The sequence below is a fragment of the Mustela nivalis genome (assembly GCF_964662115.1).
Source record: "Mustela nivalis genome assembly, chromosome: 16".
Lineage (NCBI taxonomy): Eukaryota > Metazoa > Chordata > Mammalia > Carnivora > Mustelidae > Mustela > Mustela nivalis.
Window position 1 is genome coordinate 59,881,995 of NC_139035.1, and position 23,876 is coordinate 59,905,870.

The following is a 23,876-nucleotide window of genomic DNA, read 5'->3' on the forward strand; positions in this document are numbered from 1 at the left end:
GTGAATATGAATTTTCCCCCAACGTAGGTGGCCAAAAAGAAGTGAGAGTCCCCGTTACCCGTAAGGAAAGCAAGAGACTTTGTACTTTTCCAGAACAGACGATGGGTACCGCAGGCACCCTGCACATGACTCATGAACCTCCCAGTCAGCCGTCCTTGCTGGCCACCAGCCATTCGGGCCTCTGTCGCAGGGAGCCCTGGACACGTCTGAGACTTCTGGCCTTCTCACTGCATGGGTGAGACCATTCTCATCAGTGTCTTGACGACAGCCAATGTCTAAAAGCAGATGCCCATGTTTTGGGGTGCAGAGAGCAAATGTGAGCCTATTATAAACCTCTCCTTCCTATCCCTGCCCATCCGTCTTGGAGAGAGTCCTACTTCTGACAACTTTAAAAATGTGCGACCTTCTTGGTGCAGAGAACAGCAGGTGCCCCAAGCAGGGCCCTCCTTGGACAGATCCCAGCCACCTGGACCTCGCAGTTGCTTGATCCAAGGGACGTATGAAAGAGAAGGCTCAGGTCCAGGCCAGCGTCTTGTGGATGGTCAGGAGAATCCTGTCAACAACAACCTATAACAGGTCTTCCCACCTTTAACCTTCTGCCCTCCAGGTGTGGTCGTCAAAGAGCTCATGCCGGTCACTTTGTTTCTCTCCACTGCCGGAGAGACCTCTCCATTGCTCAGGGGGGTCCTTGCGGGTTTCTCTGTCATTCCTCACGTTTCAGGGGCGCCGGACCTCCCAAAGCATGACTGCGTGGTGTCAGCGACACTCACCTTACAACCAACGCCCAGTGCTGCGCGCAGAGGCCCTCCGACCTTGCGCCTGTCCCAGGATCGTGTCCCCCCGGCGGGTCGTCTCCGTGTTCCCGAGCCCTGCTCCGAGAGGTGCCCGAAGCCATGTCTCCCATAGTTGGGTCCCCAAACTGGGGACTCCCTCCTTGCTTTTCCTGTGGGACTCGGTTCCAAGTACCATGGAGTCTGCGGTGACCGAGGCCCAGCCAGCCAGCGGCCCATGTGCTTGTGACATCCGCTGACGGCGTGAGTGACTGGCCACCCACAAGGGTGGGGACATTAATGCTGGCCCGACCTGCGAGTGCTCACCACTCGCCCCGGCCTCGGCCGCAGGAAGAGAGACAATGTGCAGAGTCCGGAGCAGCAGCAGGAAGAGAGCAGTTACAGTCCCGACCCCCCCACCCCCGACTCTTCAGAGAGGCCCCGCTGTGCCGAAGGAGGAGGCGCAGTCAGGATTTCACAACCCCCGGGACCAGGGCCAGTGACCGAGCCCCGCTCGCTTCCTCTTGAAGACCGCTCTTCATCTCCTCTGGATCCCAGGACGCTGGCCCGGTTTCCCCGGCAACTGGGCTGACCTCCCGTGGCACAGGTCGGCGTGCAGTGGGGTGCAGGCAGACCGCGCACGGTGGTCCTGGGGGGCCCCGGGGCGAGGACAGGAGCGGGAGAACATGAAAGCGGGCCTCTCGGGCGACGTCAGGCTGGTCGGAAATATTCTCCTGAGTCCACATCTGAGATGAGGGAACGGGCCTAAAGCAGGGAAGTGAGCGCCCTGGGTCACGTGGTGCAGACACCTTAGAGCCAGGACTTAGGTCTGCGGTGGGGCGGGTCTCCTTCCTTCCAGAAACACTGCTGCCACTGACTAAGCATGGGGAAAGGTAGTGCTTGGAGCTCTTTTCCCTGGAGAGGGGACAGGTGCGCCGTGACCCGCGCGCAGGCCACAGGTGGGAGCAGGTGAGCCCGCCGCCCCTTCCAGAGACACTGCCCGTGTTCCGATGGTGGCCACCTGTCCCCAGCAGTGGCTCTGGGGTCACCTCGGAGACTCAGAGGCCCAAAGGGCGGCTGGAAGTCCGCACATGTGTTCCTTCCTACCGGGCGGAGCAACTCGGGAGGAAACCTTGCTGAGAGCAGCAGAGGCTCCCAGGACGACTGGCAATTTGAGCTTCTTAAGAGACAGACAATATGTTGGTACCAGATGTCATCTCAAGCTAAAAACCTATGGTTATGTTACTTAGATGATCTTCTTTATTTACTCTAACCCACAATCCAGAAGCCAGTCTCGGCTGAACGTGGGCCGCTGAGCATTCCGGCGAGAAGCGCGGCTCCGTATTTTTGGGTGTTGCCATTCCCAGCGGGGGACTCTCGTTCCGGTCTGCAGCCTCCTGCTCTGAGGGTCTGACCATCTCTGTGGTCACTCTGTCACTGGTCCTCAGGAGTTCGTATCTTACTCCTCCCTGCTGGGGGAGTGTCACCCCCCAAAACGGTTCCTAACGTGCTCCCCTGCTCCGCGTCCCCAGAAACCGTCTCCTACCTGGGAGGGTCTGTGCGTCACTGACTGGGTCCCTCACTTGGGCACTTCCCTGCTCATTTCCCCATGCCCCCTTCTCAGCAGGTGAGGAGAGGCATGACTGAGGTGGGCGGAGCCGGGGGGTTTGTCCCTGGGTGTTCAGGAGTATGGGGCCAGAGGCAGGGCAGCCGAGACTGGGTGCCTGGGAGTCCAAGCTGTAGAGCTCTGCTGGAAGGCTGTGCAGTCCCTCATCCTGGTGCAGCCCCTCCCACCCCTCCCCTGCTGGCTCCGGCAGCCCAGGCCGTAGCCCTAGGAAGCTAAGAAGAGTGCCCACACCCCCAGATGTGCCCACATCGCAGGCCAGCACCAGCCCCTGTGATGTCTGGGCGTGCCTCTACCCATGTCCTTCCGGCTTGGTCACCCCAGCTGCCCTGGTCTGCCACCTCTTGTGGGACTGGGATAGTCGCAGTGCCTATCATGGAGTTGTTTGTGATCAAAGGAAAGGAAGCTGTCCCCGCCCCGGGAAGCCTCCCTGCCCACAGGGCCCGGGCAAGCACTTTGGGAAGGGGGCAGCGTGGCCGTCTTCAGCAGGGCGGGCCTGCCAGCTAGCTCCTGCAGGCCCCCAACGGCAGGTGCGTGAGGATGGAGAGTGCCGTGCCTAATGAGGATGGAGAGGAGGGTCTGGGGGGTCCGAGTGGCCTACCAGTGTGACCTCCTCTGAGCCGTCACATCAGACAGGTAGTTTTAGCACTCACGTTCTTATATATTAAACGGTTCTAATAATATCCACTGTGCAGAAGGGTGACTGTGGGATTAAGAGTATCCAATGCCCTATACCCTAGGGCACATCACAGCAGCTAGTACTGCTGCAGTCACTGCAACAGAAGCTTTGTCTCTCCCTGCACCCGCCGGCCTCTGCCGGCCTCGCCTGGCCTCTGCGACCCTCAGGGTTCCCTCCAGAACACGGAGCCACTTTGATTCACAGCAGCTTCCGTACGGAGCCAACACGTTCTGGGCACATTCTGTCCCCACGTCTACAGGACACGCCTGCACTGTCAGCCTTCTAAGGAAGGTACGGGCTGGAGCAGAGGGACATCTGTCCCAAGCGAACGGGCCAGCATGGGGCCAGGCTCTAGCCCGGTGCAGCACCTCCGAGGGTTCCGCTGGGTCCACCTTGCCCAGAAGATGCCCAGGGCCACACTCTGTCAGGGAGCAGAAGCCCACAGCCACATGATCCTCCAGGTGGAGAGGCTCCCCCCGCCAAGAGCAGGATGGGGGACTTCTGCTTCTGTCCCCCAGCTCCTGGCTCCCATTGGGGCTCACATAAACCTAATTCCCAGCACTCCTGTTTCTGGCCTTCAGCGGCCACCGTTCTTCTCTTGGCAATGACCACGGGCAGCATCTTGGCACCGTCCCCCACTCCCAAAAGCAACCTCTCTGGGGCTGCATTCAGAGCCTTCTATGTGAGGTCAGCCCTGATCCCAACCTGCTCCTGTTCCCCAACCTCCACCTCCGTGCAGTGTGGCCTCAAGACACACACACACACACACCCCGAGGACCTCTCTTCCCAGGTCCCCTGCGCCCCCTCCTCTGTTCCCTGCCCCCCCCCACCCCGGAGCTGCCATTGTCCTCAGGACCAGGTGGTTTCCCTTCCCAGCAGCCCTGTCCTGGTAGCATCCCAGCCAATCAGGATGCACCCATTCTTCCCCAACAATCAATGCCCACCTCCCCTCCAGCACCTCATCTAGTCAGCTAATTTCGTTGCTTTCTTTAACAAAATAATAAAGAACTCTTTCCTTGTGATCCTCTTGCCTGCCGACTCCCGGCCCCTGCAGTTTCTGCTGAGCAGGAGCAGGATCGCTCATTTTGCAAAGAATTGCTCTGACGCACTCTCCTCTCCTCCTTGTCCTCCGCTCATTCAGCATAGGCTAGAGGTCTTAGAGCCTTTGCAAGTGACGAGGGACAGAAAGACATTTTATATAAAAGGAAGCAAGCCCTTTGCTTGAAAGTGGGGGGGGGGGGTCTCATAGGGCCTGGCATCTCGTGATATTTTGGTCCCGAACAAAAGGGAACAATTGCACCACTTTTTTCCTAGGTAAAAGGAAAGGGAAGGGCGGGTGCTTGGAATCAATGCATGAAAATTAGAATTTGCGACCACCTGCATGTTTGCGCAGCCGTGCACGACAACCATGTACAACTAGACTTGAGCCGCCACCTGGCTGTGTGTTCCTACCAACCCTGTCCCACCCAATACCTCTTCTGGATCTTTCCTTATAAACTGACATGTCCCACTTTAAAAAAAACGGAGTATCTATTTTTTTTTTAAGATTTTAAATGAAACAAGATGGGAATGGGAGGGAGACAAACCATAAGTGACTCTTAATCTCACAAAAAAAACTGAGGGTTGCTGGGGGGAGGGGGTTTGGGAGAAGGTGGTGGGATTGTGGACATTGGGGAGGGTATGTGCTTTGGTGAGTGCTGTGAAGTGTGTAAACCTGGTGATTCGCAGACCTGTACCCCTGTTCCCCAACCCCTTGCTTATAAAAAATTTAAAAAAAAAAAGATTTTATTTCTTTTTTTGTCAGAGAGATGGAGAGAGAGAACACACAAACAGGCAGAGAGGCAGAGAGAGAGAAGCAGGTTCCCTGCTGAGCAAGGAGACCAATGCGGGACTCGATCCTAGGACTCTGGGATCATCACCTGAACCAAAAGCAGTGGCTTAACCCACTGAGCCACCCAGGCAACCCTTTGGAGTATCTATTTTTAAAGAAACTTGTAAAATAGGAAAAATGCATTGGTCCTCATGTATATGTCACAGCAAGAGTTTTTGGTTCCAAAATGCTTCTCTGCAAGACTCCTTTAGTGAGTATCTGCCCCCGTGTATTTGTTCCTCGTCATACCCTTAACTCAGGCTGAAGTTTGCAAGTGGACTTGAAGAAGGATAGGTTTGAGGCTCGGAGAGGCCTGGCTTTAATCCTAGCCTGGATGCTTAGCGGCAGGTCTGAGATCCAGTGTACTCCTCCGTGACCTGGGCATCGTTGGAAGATTAAAGTTACTTGTTCCTTCATTAGTCAAAACGACGGATTAGAATGACATTTCTTGGGGCCTCTTCACTCTCACCTTAGCACGCAAGTCATCAGACAGACGCACCACATTTACGGGAGCATGTTCGGGACGGTTGAGCCTATCATCAAAGCTAGTCTGCAGACACAAAACTCCCTTTGGGGAGCCTGCTCCCCAGGGGCTCCAAGGGCCAGGACTGGATGTCTAGAGGAGCAAGGCTGGCTTGCAGCCGAGGAGCACGGAGTAAAGGAACACTGAGGTCCGTGTCCTGGATGAGAGGCTTAAGGAAGCTTGAAGCTCAAAGACCAGCAGGAAGCAAACGGGCAGAGAACCACACCTGAATCCATGACGGACGGTCTCCAGGAGGACCAGAGCAGGACTCCCTGGGTGCAAGGACAAGGAGGAGGGATGGTGGAGAGCACAGGCGACCCCAAGGGTCCCAGCCAGCCTGGGGTCCCCTCCTGGAGGAGGAGCCAGGCCGTGCCCACCATCAGAGGGACAATTTCCCAAAGCTCTGTATTCTCCACACCAGTGCTCGCCTCCACTGGCACAGATAATTAGCACTGATGGCAGCTTATTACCCAATTATTTCTGGCTCATGTTTACTAAGTGTATTACAGGCAGTTTGGACAGAGAGTCTCCCCGAGAGCCAGTTCTGGAAAATTCACCAGAAAAATAGAATCTTGGTACAGAGGCTCCCACCCTCTTTGCATTTCAGAAAAAAAATGGCAGCTCAGCCATGTGGACCCCAGTGTCTGGGGCTCTCCGGCTATCCTGCCTCCGTGAGAGCAGGGGGAGCGTGGCAGACGACACACACAGACGGCAGGTGGGGGTCCAAGACCGGTCTCCGTGACCTCCTCACTGTTAGACCTTAAGAAAAACCTGACCTTTCTGGGCTTTGGCTTCCTTGGCTCTCACATGGAGGACATACCATCAACCCGAGGGGGTTACTGTGAGAGTTAAGTGGGGTCGTTGAGGAGTACCTTGTGGAGTGTGACGTGCTAAGCCGGTCTTGGGTGCTGCTGATTTTCCCACTGGCTCGGTCAGCGAACGTTTGCAGAGCATCTCTGTGGCAGCGAGACGTGGGGGTCCACGAGGAACCGAGTCGGAGAGCCCACCCCCTTGCATCGACCTGACCGCACCGTCATGGGGGCATGGACGAGGCCACCCGCTCCCCTCCCCCCGTGTCTGCCCTCACTCTTTTCTTTTATGGTTGATTTATTTTCTTTTATAGAGAGCGAGAGCGCAAGTTGGTGAAGGGGCCGAGGAAGAGGGAAAGAGAGAATCCCAGGCAGACTCCCCGCTGAAGGCAGAGCCTAGCTCGGGCCTCCATCCCAGGACCCTGAGATCATGATCTGAGCTAAAAGCAGAGTCCAACGCTTAACCGACTGAGCCACCCAGGCGCCCCGGTCTTCCCTCACTCTTGGCCCAACCCTACGTTCAAGTCATTCAGAAGCTATCCTGTGGCTTCCCTGCCCGGGGCCACGCGGCTCCCTCCTCCGCCACTCAGTCTTCATCCAGGATTCCGCATGGGACATGTTCAGACCCCACAGTACCCCAGGCTAGGTCATTCACCCCTGCACCGCGGTCCCCTTTAAAGCGGACAGGGCTACTTGCAGCCTCCCTGGGCAGTTGTGAGACTAACCAGTGAATGTGTGCGAAGCGCGGGGGAGGACGCCCGTGCAGGGCGGGGCCTCGATCAGCGCTGTCGTCACCACCTGTTCCTCTCCCCAGCTGGCCCCCAGCTGCTCCTGCCTCCCCTAGGATGACATGGCTTTGTCCCCGGATATCCCACACTGCAGTGAAGTGATCTGCCACGAAGCCCGTCCTCCCCAAATACCGTCAACATTGCCTGGGATGTCAACAGCCCTGTCTCGAGTCTTGGTGTCCCCTACACCGAGGACAGTGCCAGGCACAGGGCAAGGGCTTCAGACATCATGGAGTTAAATTTAAAATGAGCCGTATCTTTGATGCAGTTTTTCTTTATTATTGATTTTGATAAGGGTGACGTTCCCTCCGGTGAGGCTAGGTGGAGCCGTAGAAGGATGGACTTGACCTGTGGTGTCGGGAGGTTCTTCTCCTGTTGTCTTCATCGCCACGGCCGCCTCCTTTGGCTCATGGCACTTCCTTCCCGGAGACTTACTTTTCAGCCCATTCTTCCTGTTGAATGGGGTCCATTTCTGCGACTGGGCACTGATGTGGGGGGCTGGGCTAGTTCCTGTATCCGTGAATGTTTTGTGGGGTCCTGGCCTGGAAAACGGAGTGTCCTCTCCAGGGCTGTGTGCTCAGGAGCCCCAAGCAGTAGCACATGCAGGATAGGATTTTCGGTGCCTCGGGTTTGCACACAGACCTCTTCCAACCCACAGGAATGCACAGGGTCAGAAGGGAGGCACTGGGAATGGGAGGGTCTGGAAGGGACAGGAGGAGCCTTGGATAACTGACCTTGGTAGGAACCTTTGTATTTAAAAAGAGCTCCTTCTGCAAGGCTGCTAGCAGCTTCCTGTTTGGCTTCCCACCGCAGCCTTTACTGTTTGGCTTTATACTTGCTGCCCCGGGGACCCAGAGCCCCAGTGTGACTCAGGACCATGTGGGCCAAGCCTTGCTAAGTCCACGCAGTGCTGCTGACCACAGGGCTCCAGCCCAGGAGGAAAAGCTGCTGTTCAATCCCCACCAAAGTTATGGGCAAGAGCCCCGTGCCTCCCAGGGAGCTCCCTCCCACAGAATTCAAGGGATCCCGGTGAAATTCCAAGTACCCCTCAGACGCCTGCAGGGCAGGGCCACCCCCACCACAGGGACATGCGCAACACAGGCCCCTCCACAGAGCCCTGTCCTCCTGCTGGGTCCATTTCCTAGCTCCCTGGGCACTTGGATACCCGGGAGGCAGCCCCTACCCCTTCCGGGAGCCCTAAAACAGACCACCCTTCCCACCGCTCTTCTAAAATCTTACATTCCACCAGCCACTCTCAGGGGTTCCTTCATGTCTTGAGCCCTCCGCCTTCCCCCTGCCCGCCCCACCAGGCTCCTCCTCCACCCTGCACAGGCCAGCAGCCGGACCACCTCCCCAAGACTCTCCACCCTCTCGCCTCCTGCAGACGCTCACTACCCCACCTCACGTGCTTCTGCAATCCCACCACGGGCCCGCCTGTGGTGCTTGGTTCTTGGTACTTGGTCTGTGGGGGTAACCAGAGTCTGCGTGTTCTAGCCCGCATGAAGACACGGACGTTAAAGCACAAACACACTCGTGCCTATGTAATTGCCAACGGTGATACAGTGAACGGTGATATGTTCTGTGAATCAGAAAAGGCACAGGTTCTGGAAGAGAAACCTAGTTTAGTTCAGCATGGCGGGAGGGAGGGCGTGGGCAGTTCGGGGAAGATTCCAGAGAAAGCACCACTGGCACTAGGAGCTAAGGGTTATTCCAAGTTACCCACATCAATAGCAGGGCACAGTGCTTTCCGGATGGCATGTGACAAGGTCCTGGTGCAGGGCAGAGACTGGCATGTTTCAGGACTATAAGGGGAGAGGGTGGGGGCGGAACACTGAGCGCACCGGGCTGAGCGCGTGGTCTGAGATGAGGCCAGGGCCAGGGTCTCAGAGGCCGGATTGGGCAGGGTGAGTGGAGAAAGTGAGGGGTTTGGGATCTATTCTACCTGCAGTAGGAAAAGTCGCAAGCTGGGGAGGAGCTGGGGAGGCTGCCCCTCCATCTGGGTGGCTGGGTGCTGTGGGCAAAGGTGACACAGCCTTCCAGAAGTCAGGGGAGCTGGGATGGCCAAGAAGCTCTTCCCAGAGGACCACGGGGTGGAAATGGCTTGGCCACAGCTGGATGTCACTCAGTGAACCCAGGAAATTCTAATGGGCACAAAACCTAGCGTTCTGCAGACTTCCCATGTAAACTGCACGGTGGCTCCTGGCTCTGAGGGGGCGTTATTGTCTGCATTTTACAGCTCAGCAGCTCAGGCCGAGGGGAGCTGGGGTGCAGCGCAGGGGCTTGTGCAGCTGAGGGACAGGCCGGGACGCAGGCCCAGATCTTCTGACGTCGAGACCGACGCATCTGCTCGCTGCCAAGGGGCCTGCGGAGGAGAGGGAAGCTCCCCCGGGAAGAGAGAGCGGCCAGAGAGGAGCACGGAGTGCAGAGGGTTCCATGGCTCCTTCCGGGCACACAGCTGGGACAGGCTCCCAAAGACAGAAGAAGCATGAAGCTCCGGATTTCAGCTTAACATCTGAAGAGAGAGAGGTGCCAGAGGGTTCGGTCGTGAGCCAGCACCCCAGCCAGCCGCTCTCAGGCGGGTGCCGGCATCTTCAGAGCAGAGATGATCCATCCAGGGGCAAAAGCCAGTCCTCCGGGGACTGGACGAGACGAGATGCCCCACAGCTTGAGCACCATTGGCTCAAAGCGTCTGCAGCCTGGACCCCGCGCTGGGGGAGGCGGACTGCAGAGCCACCTTCCCCAGAGCGCAGGACACAACGGCAGACACACTTTCCCTGTCAGCTGCGTTTCTTTGTACACAGGAGTATCGAACGCTCTCGAAAGGAAATTAGGAAAACGGTCCGTTTTACAAGAGCATCCAAAAGACCGAAGTACGGAGGAGCAGGTGCCCTCCCGCATCCCCAGCGCCCCGGAACGTTCTCTGGCCTGAGCGCGCTCCTCACCTTCTTCCTTGCACTGAGGTCATGGTCTACAGCTGACACCCGCCAGGAGCCAGACCACAGCCAGCGGTGTGTCCCCCCCGCACACACACACACATGGCCATGGATGCAGAAGAACTTCACAAATTAGGCATCAAAGGAGTTAGTCGATTAACAAGGAAAGCAGATGCGAGGGCGGTGGGGGGGGACAGATAAATAACGTAACTTTTTATTTTTTTTTAATTTTTTTTTGTTAATAACGTAACTCTTTAAAATCGAAAACAACATGGTCAAGTGGGAGGCACCCAGGGCAGGGGAAAGAGGGTGGGGTCTCTCCTGGGTTTAAACCCCGGCTTTGCCACTTCCCAACTGGGAGAATCCACAGAAGCTTCTTCTCTGTCTGGGTTGCAGCCTTGGTGAGCCAGGGCTTACCGACGCCTCCTTCACGAGGACGTTATGAGGATTGAATGAGCTGACCCGTAGAGAGTACCGGGCACGGTAGACAGAGCAGGAGCTTGAGAAATGGTAGCTTCCTTCCATCTCTGGAGAGCGGAGTGCTTTAATATGGGCCTTCGAGGTGACCAGGGTGTGAATCCTGGCTCCACGGTTTACCAGCTGCCTTATCCTGGCGTGACTCCCTCTCCCTGTGGCTCAGTTTCCTTCTTTGCAAAATGGGGTGGTGATAACAGAAGCCCTCTGGGAGCATTGTTCCAGATTAAGTGAGAGCAGTTGTGCAGCAGCTCCCTCGCCAAGAGCTCCGGGCCATCCTGCGTGGACCGAGCACCAGGGGAATGCGTTTTTGGAATCTCTCTGCCCCTCTAGGTCGGTGATACCTCTGCAAATTCCTCTCTGCTCACACATGTGTCCACCTCCACTTCCCTGCAACAGGCAGCCCTTCTGTGTGCTAAGCAGGACCTGTCTAGAAATCCATTTTCATGGCCCTATCGCCAGAACACACAAGGAGCCGTCCGCAGCCACATATCGCCTGCCCCCAGCGTCACTGGTGCTGGTGACCCCCCCCATCTGCCACCCGGCTCAGCGTGCCGCGAAATGCGGTGTGTGAAGAACGTACAGTGGAAAGTTAATGAAAACGATATACTCTGATTTGAAGAGTCGGTGCCGCTAGCCCACACCGCTTCCGTCCTCAGCCTCGTCCCTTCTGTGTCCCTCTGTCTGCCCTGTCCGGTGCCGGTGCTGGGGAGAGATGCGTGCTCCCAGCAGCCAGCCGGTGGCACCCGGCAGAGCCAAGTCCCTCGGCCACCATGCCTCCCCTGGGGACACGCCTGCACTGGAGTGTCACCCATACAGAGAACCAGGACTTTGGGAGGGTGGGGGTGAGGGGAGCAGGGTAGGGCGCTCAGGTCAGCACTGGCTGCCAACAGCCTCTGGTTCTGAGCCACAAGTGGGCACAGCTGCTGGGAAGTCAGGCTCATATCAGGTCAGCTGCCTACTTGCTTTGTGACTTTACCAAATGATTTAATCTGAGCCTCAGTGCCCTATTTGGGGGGGGGGGTATGGAAGGGAGTAACGTGTGCATACTTTGGGGCTTCTGTATCAAGTATCCAGTAGAATATTCAGCATCCAGGAGGCCCCCAGTTAACCTCAGCCATTCTTGTGGGCAACAGCGGTATTACTAACACTGGACTTTTGGAGTCCCCTCTGTCTGCCTTGATTTCTACTTTGTCACCATAGACACTGTGCTAGTCTGGTTCCTCTGGTCTTGTTCTTGCTCCAATAAATAGATCTTTGATTTCATTTTCTAGTTTCTACCCTGTAAGCCCCCCTAACCACTGAGGCCAAGGAGCCCAGGCCCCAGACCCTGCCTGGACACTCCCCATCCCTGGTACGCAGACCCTCAGGTCACTCCTGAGTCCCATCCTTGGCTTGGTGGCCCAGAGCAGGTTTTTCAGCCTCTCCCCTGGTCTGTTGGCCTTTCTATATACCTCCCCAGTTCTGGTTCCCCGAAGCAGTCTGAGCCCTGTGGGCTGTTCTGTTGGACTGGCTGATACGGTGGGCAGGAGGGGGAAGAGGCAACTTCTCCTCTCCAGGCTGGGATCAGAGAGGCTCAGGCACCTCTGGATGCCTCTCAGACACCTGGGCCTGGGAGCCCTGCTCTGGTTCGTTCATTCATTCACTCGTTCAGTTGTAAATATCTAGTGACTTCCTGTTCATCTTGGAGAAGATTCAGCAATCACGTCATTACCAGTATGTCCTTGACCTTGAGGAGCTGTCCCCCAAAATGATTCCCGAACCAGATGGGAAGAAACCACAACTACGATCTAGGCCAACAAATACTAAGACTTCGGAGTTGTGGCCCCAGCCTCCGTCGGCAGCGGGTCCAGATGTCAGCGTGGGATGGCAGAGAGGCGGCCTGCTCTGGGGGCTGCCTGGGGCCCCCCACCAGCCATCCTCAGGATTCCCCGTCTCTGTCTGCGTGTGTCATCATCAGATGCAGCCCCCAGAAAACCAGTTGTGTCTTTGTAAACAACAGTAAAAGCTGCAGATGTTCTGTGCTAAGAGTCAATGAGACCGCAGGGTGTGCAGGGCCAACCTGGCAGCTTCCTGGACTGGGGAAGTGGGAGGGCCCCAAGGTATCCTCCTGCAGGGACCCACCTGGAGGACCCAGAAGATTCCACACTAGGAATCTCACTTGACTAACACAAAAAGAAGTAAGCCTCCTCCCAGTCAGTGACGGAACGAGAGGAAAAAATGCAAAGAAAATGTTTGGGTGCTGCAAGGGTCAGAGGCCTGTCATCATCACGGGAGCTGGATTCTGGGGTGTAGGAGCTCCCAGGAAGGCTGGCTTGGGGCTGGGACCAGGTGGCGTGATGGAAGCCATGTCTCCTTCCGCCCCAAATGCACAGGCTGGAAAGCATGACAAGAAGGGGCTTAGAACCACTCATCGGGAGCCGCACTGGCTCCCCAGTGGCAGGTGGTGCCAGAGACACAAGCCTCACTCAGGAGGCTGCCAGGGTCCTAGAGGGGAGACCTCAGGCCCAACTGAGATCCAGGGCAGCAGCCAGAGTCCCCAGTGTCCTTGGAGTCCTGGGAAACCAGGTGGGTGGGGTCCTATATCCTGGGAGGAGCAGCTCATCCCAAGAGAACATCCACAGCGTTTCTTTCCTCTGAAATCAGCTTTCTTCCCCTTGAGGCCCTGACAACCCCATCGGCAATTGGCACATGTGCCTCCATGTGCCAGCACCACCCTTGAGTGCCGCTCCAAGGCGCTGGAAGGCTCTGGAAGAGCCTGGAGGGGCCGGGTTGGGGGGTGGGGGGAGGCTGCCCACTGCAGCCATGGCAGTCAACTGGACCGTCTGTTTTCATCCCTAGACGCCCGACAAATGATGGACGAGAGGAGAGGGAAGGTGGACCTGTGTTTTCTTCCTCTCATTTTGGGATTTTACTACTACAGATAGATGCTTTGTTAAAACTGAGAAATTCTGTCCATCCATATTGCATGGATACACCAGGATGTTAAACGTAGTTACCTATGATCATAAGATTATGGGTCTTTCCTTTTATTTTTATTTTGTTCTTGTTTTTAAAAATAAGTAATTTGGGGGCACCTGGCTGGCTCAGTTGGAAAAGCATGCAATTCTTGACCTCGGGGCATGAGTTCAAACCCACTCTACACCCACACAGGGTGTAGAGACGACTTTAAAAAAAAAAAAAAATGTCTTTATTCTGTAATAGGAAGCGATGGGTGACCTAACAGGATTGCAGATCTTGAGTGTGAAGCATTTGGGACCAGAGCTGAGCAGGCTGAGGGGTGGCTGGTGTTGACCTGGGGAGGCAGTGCAAGGGCGGGGGACTCACACTGACCTTTGTGCAGCTCTGGACATTGGCACCTGTGAACCAGCCAGATGGCCTTAGCGCCACAGCACAACTCAGGGCTGTGTCCTTGGAGCCACCTTTGGGTGGGGGAGGCGGAAACCTCATTCCAAGGACAGGAGCAGGGGAGGAGTCTCTGAGTGCAGGCTGAGCCCCTGGAGGTTGGGCATGGACCCTCGCCATGCCCAGCACAGCGCCTGTGCCAGGACAGCAGACACTGTGCTCCCTTGGAACACGGCCTGGGCCCGCATACCTGCCCCACAAGCATGAGTGAGGACACTCGCTCTTTCAGCTGCCCTGGCCTGCAGCTGTCTGTAGGGAAGGGTGCTTTGCTCCAAGAAGCTCAGAATTGGAGGCAGAGGTGAACCATCCTCAGACATGACCCAGAAAACTGACTACTGACCCGAAACCTCAGGCATGTCAAATATAAACAAGCCAGCAGAGGCCTCTGAGAAATCTACTGGGCGAGGGGGTCCGCTGGAGAAAGTAGTGAAGGATAAACGTGTAATAAGAAGGTGTCTCTCATGCTAGTGAAACCCAGTCTAGACAGAACATGAGTGTGGCTGCAAGGGAAGCCTTTCAGTGAAACATGGAGCCTCTCCCAACATGGAGGGCTCTTTAAAAACACTGGAAATTGTTTTTTCTGCTGTGGGAAAAAATACCTCCCTGTGCGCCAAGAAAAAAGGATGTGGTCAGAAAGGAAGGGGCGGAGGAGGAGGTGGGAGGCTTCTTAGAGTCTGACATAAACAGTGCAGAATGAGGAAAAACCTAATTTTAAAAACTTACTCTGTAATCATGGTGCAAACCATCTGAGAACCGGGAGCCCTGCCAGGGCCGGGCTGGGGACTGGTGTCTAAACAGGCTGAGAGGCTGCCTAGAGGTGGTGGGCGTCTGGACTCACCAGGTGACACAGGGCAGCGGCCTTGAACTCCTGCTTCCCCCACCTCCCACTGCAGCCCTCTCCCCAGCCCTGAGCCCTGCCCCCACATGCTCCTTGAAAGGGGCTTCTCTTCCCCCTCTCTTCTCCCTTCACCCACCAGCCATGGGCTGTTACTTCCAGCAACTCATGTTGGGGGGGGGGCGGATTCAGGGACACAAAGGTGCTGGCCCCTGCCTTTGCCAAGTCAGAAGTGATCCTAAGCCACGGACTCTCTGGGATGTAGCACTGACTGCTTGTCCCTGCAGTAGATGGAGAAAAGCCTGAATCCTCAGAAAACATGACGTTCTCTTTAATTTTCCACACTCCTGAGTGGTAATGCCATAGGTTTGAGCCCTGAAGATGAAGAGAGAAGCCAGGAGCCCCTTCCCACCATCAGAGTGCGGTGAAGTTAACACAGCAGCCAAATTCCTGTAGGAGCAGGTCAGAGGGTGGACGGACCACAGACTCTCAGAGCAGTGCCTGTGGTATGATCAGGCCTAATATAGACCTTGAAGCTGGAGTGGGGTTTCCGAGGTCCCCTGTCCTGCCTGCATTAACTCTTCGGTTGGTAGACTTTGGAGAGATCTGGGGCCCTGGGAGCATTTGGGGAGAGTGGAAAGTGTCTGTTTAGCAGTTGTTTAAAAAAAAAGTTTCAATATTTTAACAACTGATGTGGCAATAGCAAGTATCTACTGGCTAATATCACCCATGACTATTATCATTATTTTTTCATTTAGTACCAGGGAGTCAGTGTGAGGAAAGCATGTGATTTTGAATCAGATCCTAGATTCGCAACTCAGCTCTGCCCATCACTAGCCGTATGACCTTGAGCAAGTTCCCTATTGTGTAATGGAAAGTAGAATGATACCCACTTCATGAGATTGATCTAAGAAGTGTGTGCAAAGCTATTTCTGAGAGTACTCTGTAAATGTTAAGACTGAACAGATGTGAGTGAGTAAAAGCACACAAAGCAAAAGGAAGTAATGATTTGGAGCTGTCCAGGGTTCTGAAGCTATGGGGCTTGAGATCTCCACCTGTCCCCAACATTTGTAGGGCCCAAGGAAAGAACACAAATGAAGGCCCACATATTAATTTTAATTATTTTCTAAATTTTCTAAATACTAAATTTAATTCTGAGTCAACTAATGGAAAGCTACGGGTGTAAGCCACACTTAAGTGCTAAATCGCATCAGTTCTGTCCTCCTACCCCGATAGACACAATTTTATAACAACCTAGGAAACAAGGTTCAGATTTAGAATCCTTGGACTCCTCAGAATTCTGTGCTAGAGTGTAGCAGCGCAGGAAGAGCCGACCCCAACTGGCCCCACTCGTCTTCCCACCCTGGCTCATGACCATATTGAGAGATACGGACCATCACACATATGCATGTGGATGTCCAATACACGTGTCCAAACTCCATGTGCACCCCCCAACAAACAGCCAAGATTTGGCACCTACAGGTAGAGTAGGCTGCCCTTAGGAAGACAGAATGGGAAAAAGGCCTGCATTGACCGTGGAGGCACATTTGGAGCCCTAAGGGCTGGGAATACTGAGATCCCAGATACCCAGACTGTGGTCTAGAACGAGGGCAACAGGCTTCAGGTGGGCATGTATTCTTAGCCCCACAGGCCTCTTGCTCAGTGTGGACTGGCAAAGCTACAAGATACCAGAGTGGGTCCCTTACAGCGTAAGGCCAGGCAGGGACTCCTCTCACCTGGGCTGAGGGGCCATGTCATCTTGGATCCCAAAGCCTCCCTTGGAGCTTGAAACAGGCTTGAAACTACACATCCATCAGGGGACATCAGTGTCAGCAGTGCTGCTTCTCCCTGCCCTTGAGAATGCTGCTGCTGGCCTCCATCCCTGTGGTGACCACAAGGCTTCGTGGGGAGCAAAGGCTTCTTCAGAGAGGTTGCACTGTCCCTCGTGGGCACTGGGAGAACTGGCTGGAACCTGGACCTCAACCCAGGGACCCCTTATTTGAATGAAATGTTTTACATGAGCTTGTTTAAATGAGATTTGCCTTTTTCTTCTAAAAATGGGATGCAGAAAGCATGAAGGTTGCAATAATCGATGTTTTCATTATTAGCTCCATTGGTGAGTCCATTAGCTGTGAGCTTTGGGTCAATGACTGGTTGTCTAAAATGAAAACTCCATGTTTATCACCATGAGGAGAGGGTTGTAGGAGGAGGGGAAACAGATACTAAGGTCTACCCAGAATGTTACAGTTTACAAAGTGCTCACGTTCCATCACTCCAGCTGATCCTTGTAATAGCTCTGAGACGTAAGGAGCCTGTGAGGAGTTAGTCTCCTTCCATTTTACACACGAGGAGCCTGAGGCTGACAGGAGCAGCTTGTCTGAGACCACCCTGCTGTTACCTTGGGACTGACACCCAAACCGCCAAACCATTCAGCACGGCGAAGACTTCAAAGAGAAAAAATGAGATGAAGAACTCATTTACAGTTAAGGTTAAGATTAAGGCACTTTCCCACAAGTGTGGTAAAGGAGAGAGAGCAGGGCTTGGGGTCAGAGAGACCTGACTTCAGATCCTGGGGCTGCCCTTCCCATTGGAAGGACTTTGCACAGTTCGTTCTGAGCTTCTTTTCCTTGTATGATCAGCATACCAACATCCCTGCCTCACACGGCTGCTGTCAGCTGCTTGCCCATGGAAGGATCAGTGGCTGTTAGTTTCCTTCCTTCCCAGCCCTCCCCCCATCGCTCTTCTCAATACTGACTAATACCTCAAGTCAGATCTCATTTGTACCACATGCAGTGCTACATACTTTGCATTCATTACCTCATTTAATGCTCACACCAAGTACATCAAATAAATCCTATTACGGTGTCCTATTTTGTAGGTGGGGAAGCTGGCACAGAGAGGGCAAGTGACTTGCCTAACTGACACAGCCAGTAGGTGGTAGCACTTGGTTCACAAGCCGAGGCACCTGGGCTCCAAATATCCTGCTCTCGGCCCCTCTGCTCAACCTTCTCCCCACCTCGCTCTCCCGTTTCCTTTGCTGCCCAACTTCTTGAAGGAATTACCTGAACTCCAAGTGTTTTCTTGCGCTTTCTCATTCTCTCTGTAACCCCTTGAAGGACGGCCTCTACCACATATCCTGACTGCTGTCTTGATAATTAATAATTCTCAAGCTCTTTTTCTTAACCCCACTCTCTTCAGTTCATGTGGTTTTTGGCAATAATGGCTTCCTGAAATTCTCTTGACTTTGGAAGTGAGTTGTTCCCGTTTGCTGACTCTTCTGCTTCTGAGGCTCCTCTTGTCTCCTGGCCATCTGAACAAACCTCCTAAGGTATCTCTTTTATCCCCAGTCATCTCACCATCACCAATCAGCCAATCCTCTCCATGCAGACAGTTGACAAATTTACACGTCTAGCCCTGACTTTCTCCTAAGCTCTCTCTCCAGCTGTGCAATTCCACAAAAGCAGGTAATTCTGAACTCCTTCTATGTGCCAGGCACTGTTCTAGGTACTGGAGATTTGGCAGTGAATAAAACAGGGAATCCCTACCTTCTTTAGGGTTACCTTTGAGGACCCGGGTGAGGGGAGAGAGACCATAAACAAAGTAAGTAATACAGTGTATTAGACAGTGGAGAAAAGTAAAGGAGAGTCAGGAGATGGGAAGTGCTGGGGCAGGAAGCTGTGGTTTTAAATACAGTTGGCAAGAAAATTTGCACGGAGAACACGATACTTGAGCCAGCAATAATGGAACCAAGAGAGCAAGCCTTGAAGATCCTGAGGGAAGAATGCTTAAGATAAAATGAAGAGTCTGTGCAAAGGCCATAAGGTGGGAGTCTTCCTGGCATGCTCAGCTGAATGGGCAAGAAGGAAAGAAAAGTTGATAATGGCCAAAAGGAAATGGGGAGCCAGATCCTGTGGGGCCACATAGGTTCTTTCAAGAACTTGGGCTTTTCCTGAGTGGCTTAGGAGCCATGGAATCATTTTGGGTAGAGGAATAACATAATTTCACATTTTTTTCACAAGATCACTGTGACTACCATGTTGAAAATAGACCAGGGCAGCAGAGCAGAGGTTTTAGCAAGGAGGAGACTGGTCAGGAGGCTAGGGAAGCAGTCCAGGAGGAACAGCTCTAGCGTGGATCAGGGTAGGCAATGGATTTGATAGATGGACAGGAGTTAAATCCTGGATAGATTTTGTTGACATCAACAGGGTTTGTTGATAGTACATGGAATGTGAGAGTGTGGGCGAGAGTGACTCCTAAGTTGTTGGCAGGTGGGCAGTTGGGTCTTTGGATCTAGAGCTCAGGGAAGCAATCCAGATTGGAGATAGACCTTTGGAAGTTGTCAGGATGTAGATGGTACTTAGCTGTGGGGCTGGATTCACCAAGGGAACGTGAGTAGATAGAAAGGAGAAGAGAACCAAAAACTGAGACCTGGCACTTTCCAAGGGTAAAAGGTTGAGAGATGAAGCAGAATCAGCAAGGGATGGCGAGGAAGAGCTCATGAGACACACAGGGAAACAGGAGTCATGCATGTGCTCGATGTGCCGACCACTGTGTTCCGGGCAAAGATGCAAAGACAAACATGACTCCATCCTCACTCCCTCATGGAAGAGTCAGGACTTTGTGCCCTGAAATACGACTGTGGGTGGGTCCAGGGATGGGTGTGGGATATCAGAGGCAGTGAGACCACACCTTGTTACTTCTGAGAATGACTTCACACACACACACACACACACACACACACACACACACACACACGTGTCAACTGTGTGTGGCTCCTCTGAGTGTTTTACTTTATCCCTTCTTTTTGTCTGTGACAAGCAATCAGTTACCTCCCCTCCGTTCCTTCCAGCCTAGATGGAAGGCTCATTAAAGATCACCTACAATGTTGCAAAAGCTCCTAAACATCCAGGTTCTCTCCTGTTGGCCCTCTAATTCTCCTTCTTACATTACCCTACTTCCTGGCACATTATCCCCTGCTCAAAAATCCTACCACCTCTGGAATGAAGCCCAGTGCCTAAGCCCATTACTAAAGGCTACTTCATAGACTGACTCTGCACTGTCCACTCAGCGTTGTCTCTACTCTTCCTAGATGGTCCTTCTGTTTCCTGGACACTCCATGTTCATGCTTAAGGCCACATGTTTGCCCAGGGTGGAACCTCCCACTGGGGTGTGCCTTTCTTTGATCCCATATTTCATACCCATTTCCTCTGCAAAGCTCTCCCCCTATAGCCTGCATGCATGTCCTACAGCCAGGACAACATCCTGTATCACTCTGAGTCTGTGTCGTTCACTTTTGTATGTAGGTATATAATGGCCATTATATACCATTATACATATAATGGCATATCATTATACATATAATGGTATATAATTTTACCATTTATATGGTATACATATGGTATAATTATATGCCATATTATATGGTGTGTGTGTATATATATATATGGCATATATATGATACACAATTTAGTATATATATGTATATAATTTAGTGACTGTCACTAAATACATTTATATTCACCAGTTCATTCATTTTTTTTAAGATTTTATCTATTTATTTGACAGACAGAGATCACAAGTAGGCAGAGAGGCAGGCAGAGAGAGAGGAGGAAGGAGGCTCCCCGCTGAGCAGAGAGCCCGATGTGGGGCTCGATTCCAGGATCCTGGGATCATGACCTGAGCCAAAGGCAGAGGCCTTAACCCACTGAGCCACCCAGGTGCCCCAAGTTCATTCATTTTTATTTGTGTGTGTGCCTTGTCTGCCTCCCCCTCAAGGATAAATAACTTTTAGTGCTAAGCATGGTGCTAATTCTAATAATAGAATACATGAATGGTAGATCCTAGTCTTTTTTTAAAGGTAAAGGAATATATAAAGGGTAAAACTGTGATAAAGCATTTTGTTGTATACAAGCTCTACCAAGCTCCAGGTAGATAGGCATGAAACTGATTCAAATAAGATATATATTCCTTCAACAAAAATGTATTAAGATCTACTATAAGCCAAAAATGTGCTTGATACTAATGATTCAAAAATAAATCACAATCCCAGGTCTCAAGGAAATCAAAATTGAAATAAATCACAACCCCAGGTCTCAAGGAAAACAGACACATAAACAAATAATTATAATATAACCTGAGACCTGTAAAGAACTACGTACATCCATGAGAGCATGGAAGAAAAGGCCTCCTGGAGGAGGTGATGAAGGTGATGGTTCTCAAAGGATGAGTGATTAGATCCAGTGAGACCTTAGCGGGGGAGAGAGTGCTGTAGGCAGCAGGCTTGGCATGAGGAAAAAGGAAGAGGTGAAACAGCATAGTGTGTGGAGGTGGGGAGGCCAGACCACGGAGGGCCATATATTAAGAAACTTGATTCTTATCATGTGGGTGATGCCAGTATTGTCTTGGAAGGGCTCAAGGTATAGAAAGGACAGACTCATGTCTGTGCAGCTAAAAGATCAGTTTGGAAGAGATCAGGATTAGATGCAGAGGGGCTGGTTATGGACCATTACCTGTAGCCCAGGTGGAAGATGCTAAGGGCTTGGATTTAAATGAGGGCAGTGATAGTTGGATGGAGAAAAGGAAATAAATTCAAACATCACTCGTGGAGCAAAATTCAGGGGCACAGTGGTGCATCAGCTGAGACAGTCTAGGGGAGGGCATAGGAAGAGCCAAAGAGGACCCTTACTTCCAGTCTAGAAGACGGGGTGAGCAGTGGATCACCCCTGGCAGAGACGGGGGCAAGGGCCAAGTGCATGCTGGAGGCGGCATGTTCACTTTGGGCAACGTGGAATTTGAAGTGCCTCCAGCACTTCAAAGCAGTCCTCTTAAATGGTCAGAGAGTGACTCCAGGGTCCTATCACCCTTGGAGTTTATCAGGGACTTCTTTGAAAACCATTACCAGGGCACCTGAGTGGCTCAGTGTTTAAGCATCTGCCTTCATCACAGATCATAATCCCAGGGTCTTGGGATTGAGTTCCACATCAGGCTTCCCCTGCTCTGTGGGGAGCCTGCTTCTCCCTCTCCCTCTGCCTGCCTTCCCCCTGCTTATGCTCTCTCACTCTCTCTCTGTCTCTTTCTCTGTCAGATAAATAAATCTAGAAAAGAAAAGAATACTATTACCAAAGCCAGCTTATCAGCTACATAAACCAGTCATGTACTGTATAGGCATAACTCTTTTGGAGGAAAAAAAAAAGCACCACCACTACCTTAGAATGTATATTAGTACCTATTTTTCATAAAAGAAATAAAAATATGATATTTTTGCAAAAAAGAAACCTATTCACTAGACTTACATCATAATGAATTTTGGCTACTTCCAAAATCAAACCTTCCCTTAATGATGGAGCCCTTCAGTCCCTGGGGCTGTGGGAGCAAACGTGCCTCAGACCCAAAGGATTTCCGATAGAGCAGTGTCAGAAGTCACAGCAATGTGAATGGACTGAAAACACAGCCTCCCAAGGTCACCTTGCCCACTGGCTACTCTCAGCCAGGTACCTTTGTTTTGATGTGATGAATAAGAAACTTGTTTTATTTCTCTATTCCACAGAATCGTCTAAGAAAAGGGTATCTTCCTCCTCCCCCAAGACAGGCACAAGAGTGCAACTTTACTGTATTATCTCTGTTTGCAGAAAATCTGGAACCAAACTAAGCTTTGTAAATTTCCCACATGACTGACATCTAGAACCCTGGGCTTAAGTCTGCTCACATAGCTCTAGGCAGGAAGGTAAGGCCAAAAATAGGAACTGTAAAGACTCAATAGACAAAGTTTCTTAATCGACCAGCAAGATAGCCAGTCCTGAGAAGAACAGTGTTATACCAGAATCAAAAACCAAGAACACACCAGAATGAAAAATTCCCCAACCAATATGCCACAGTTGGCACAGGGTCCAAGACGGAAGAACAAGTACAATTTGGTACTGCCAAGAATGCTTGCCCCCCGCCCCGTCCCCGTCCCACAAAGGAACCAAAGGAACCCAAAGCAGGCCTGGTTACTGCCACCTAAATGGAGAACAGAGTTGAGGCAACACAGAAAGTAAATGCCTGGTGACTTAATTATCATCCCCACACTTCAGCTGGGGGCAAGAAGCTGATTTCATAAACCCTACAAGCAGATTGGGTCTCACCTGACCTCTGACGCGTATATGGTCTCATCCCACTCAAACAACACTGATGTCTCTCTGTACAGTGAGACACAGCTGTAGTATTATTGGGGAGCTACTCATCGGCGCAGCTACAGTGAGCGTGTACAGCAAAGTGGGCTCCCTCTGACTTTCTACTTGAGGTCATTTCCTCTTCTTCATTCTGCCAGTCATGACATACTGCAGCTATTCCCAGCAGTTACCAGGGGCATGGAGACAAGAGAAAAAGTTCTTGCAATGGTGGGCCCACCACCTCCCCAGGCAGCCCTGCCTTCCCTTCTCTTCAGATTGGGGCTGACTAGTACAGGGGTGCTGTGGGGACCAGTCAGTGGCAGCAATTAGTGTCGCTCAGTCTCTGTGTGACGGTAAAGGATGCTGAGGCATTTTAGCCTCAACTTGACAAGGGAACTCTCTCTTAAGCCATTCGTATAAAGCCCTGTAGGATCTTCTGTCACTTCATAAGAGGAAGACCTTTCTATCAAACAAGGCAGCCACGTCTTAGCTGATGAGTGGAGCATCTCATTTTTTTTTTAATTATTAAATTCTTCTGCAATGTCACTGAGAATCACTCCCAGTGCCAGCAGTGGGTATATGGAGAATGCATAGGCAGCCTCTGCTGACTAAACTTCTGCTTCTATTTGGGTTCAGTCCAGCTCCCTGGGGCTGTTCTGGGACCTGCAATCACACGAGACAGACTGGGTCCTCTCCACTCTGGCTCTCTCCAGAACCAGGAGGTGTTAAAATGGAGTGGTCAAAAGCATGGACTCTGGAGACAGATAATTCCCAGCCCCACCTTTTACAATCTGTAGAACCCTTGGTGTGGACTTTAACATATTTAAACCTCCATCCTCTTGTGTACAAGATAGAAATAGAAATTCATGTATCTTTTGGGATATTTTGAATGTTAACTGAGAAATAACATAGTTAAAGTACTTAGCACAGTGGTTGGAATAGAACAAGTGTTCAATGAGTATTGGCTGTGATGATGATGATGATGATGATGATGATGATGATGTTGATGATGATGG

At 52.3% G+C, this 23,876-nt stretch overlaps 1 protein-coding gene across 3 annotated transcripts in view; it reads left to right on the forward strand.

Moving 5' to 3' along the window:
- The window catches only part of FAM78B (family with sequence similarity 78 member B), a 91,008-nt gene that overhangs the window by 52,611 nt on the left and 14,521 nt on the right, over positions 1-23,876 (forward strand). The window lies entirely within an intron of this gene.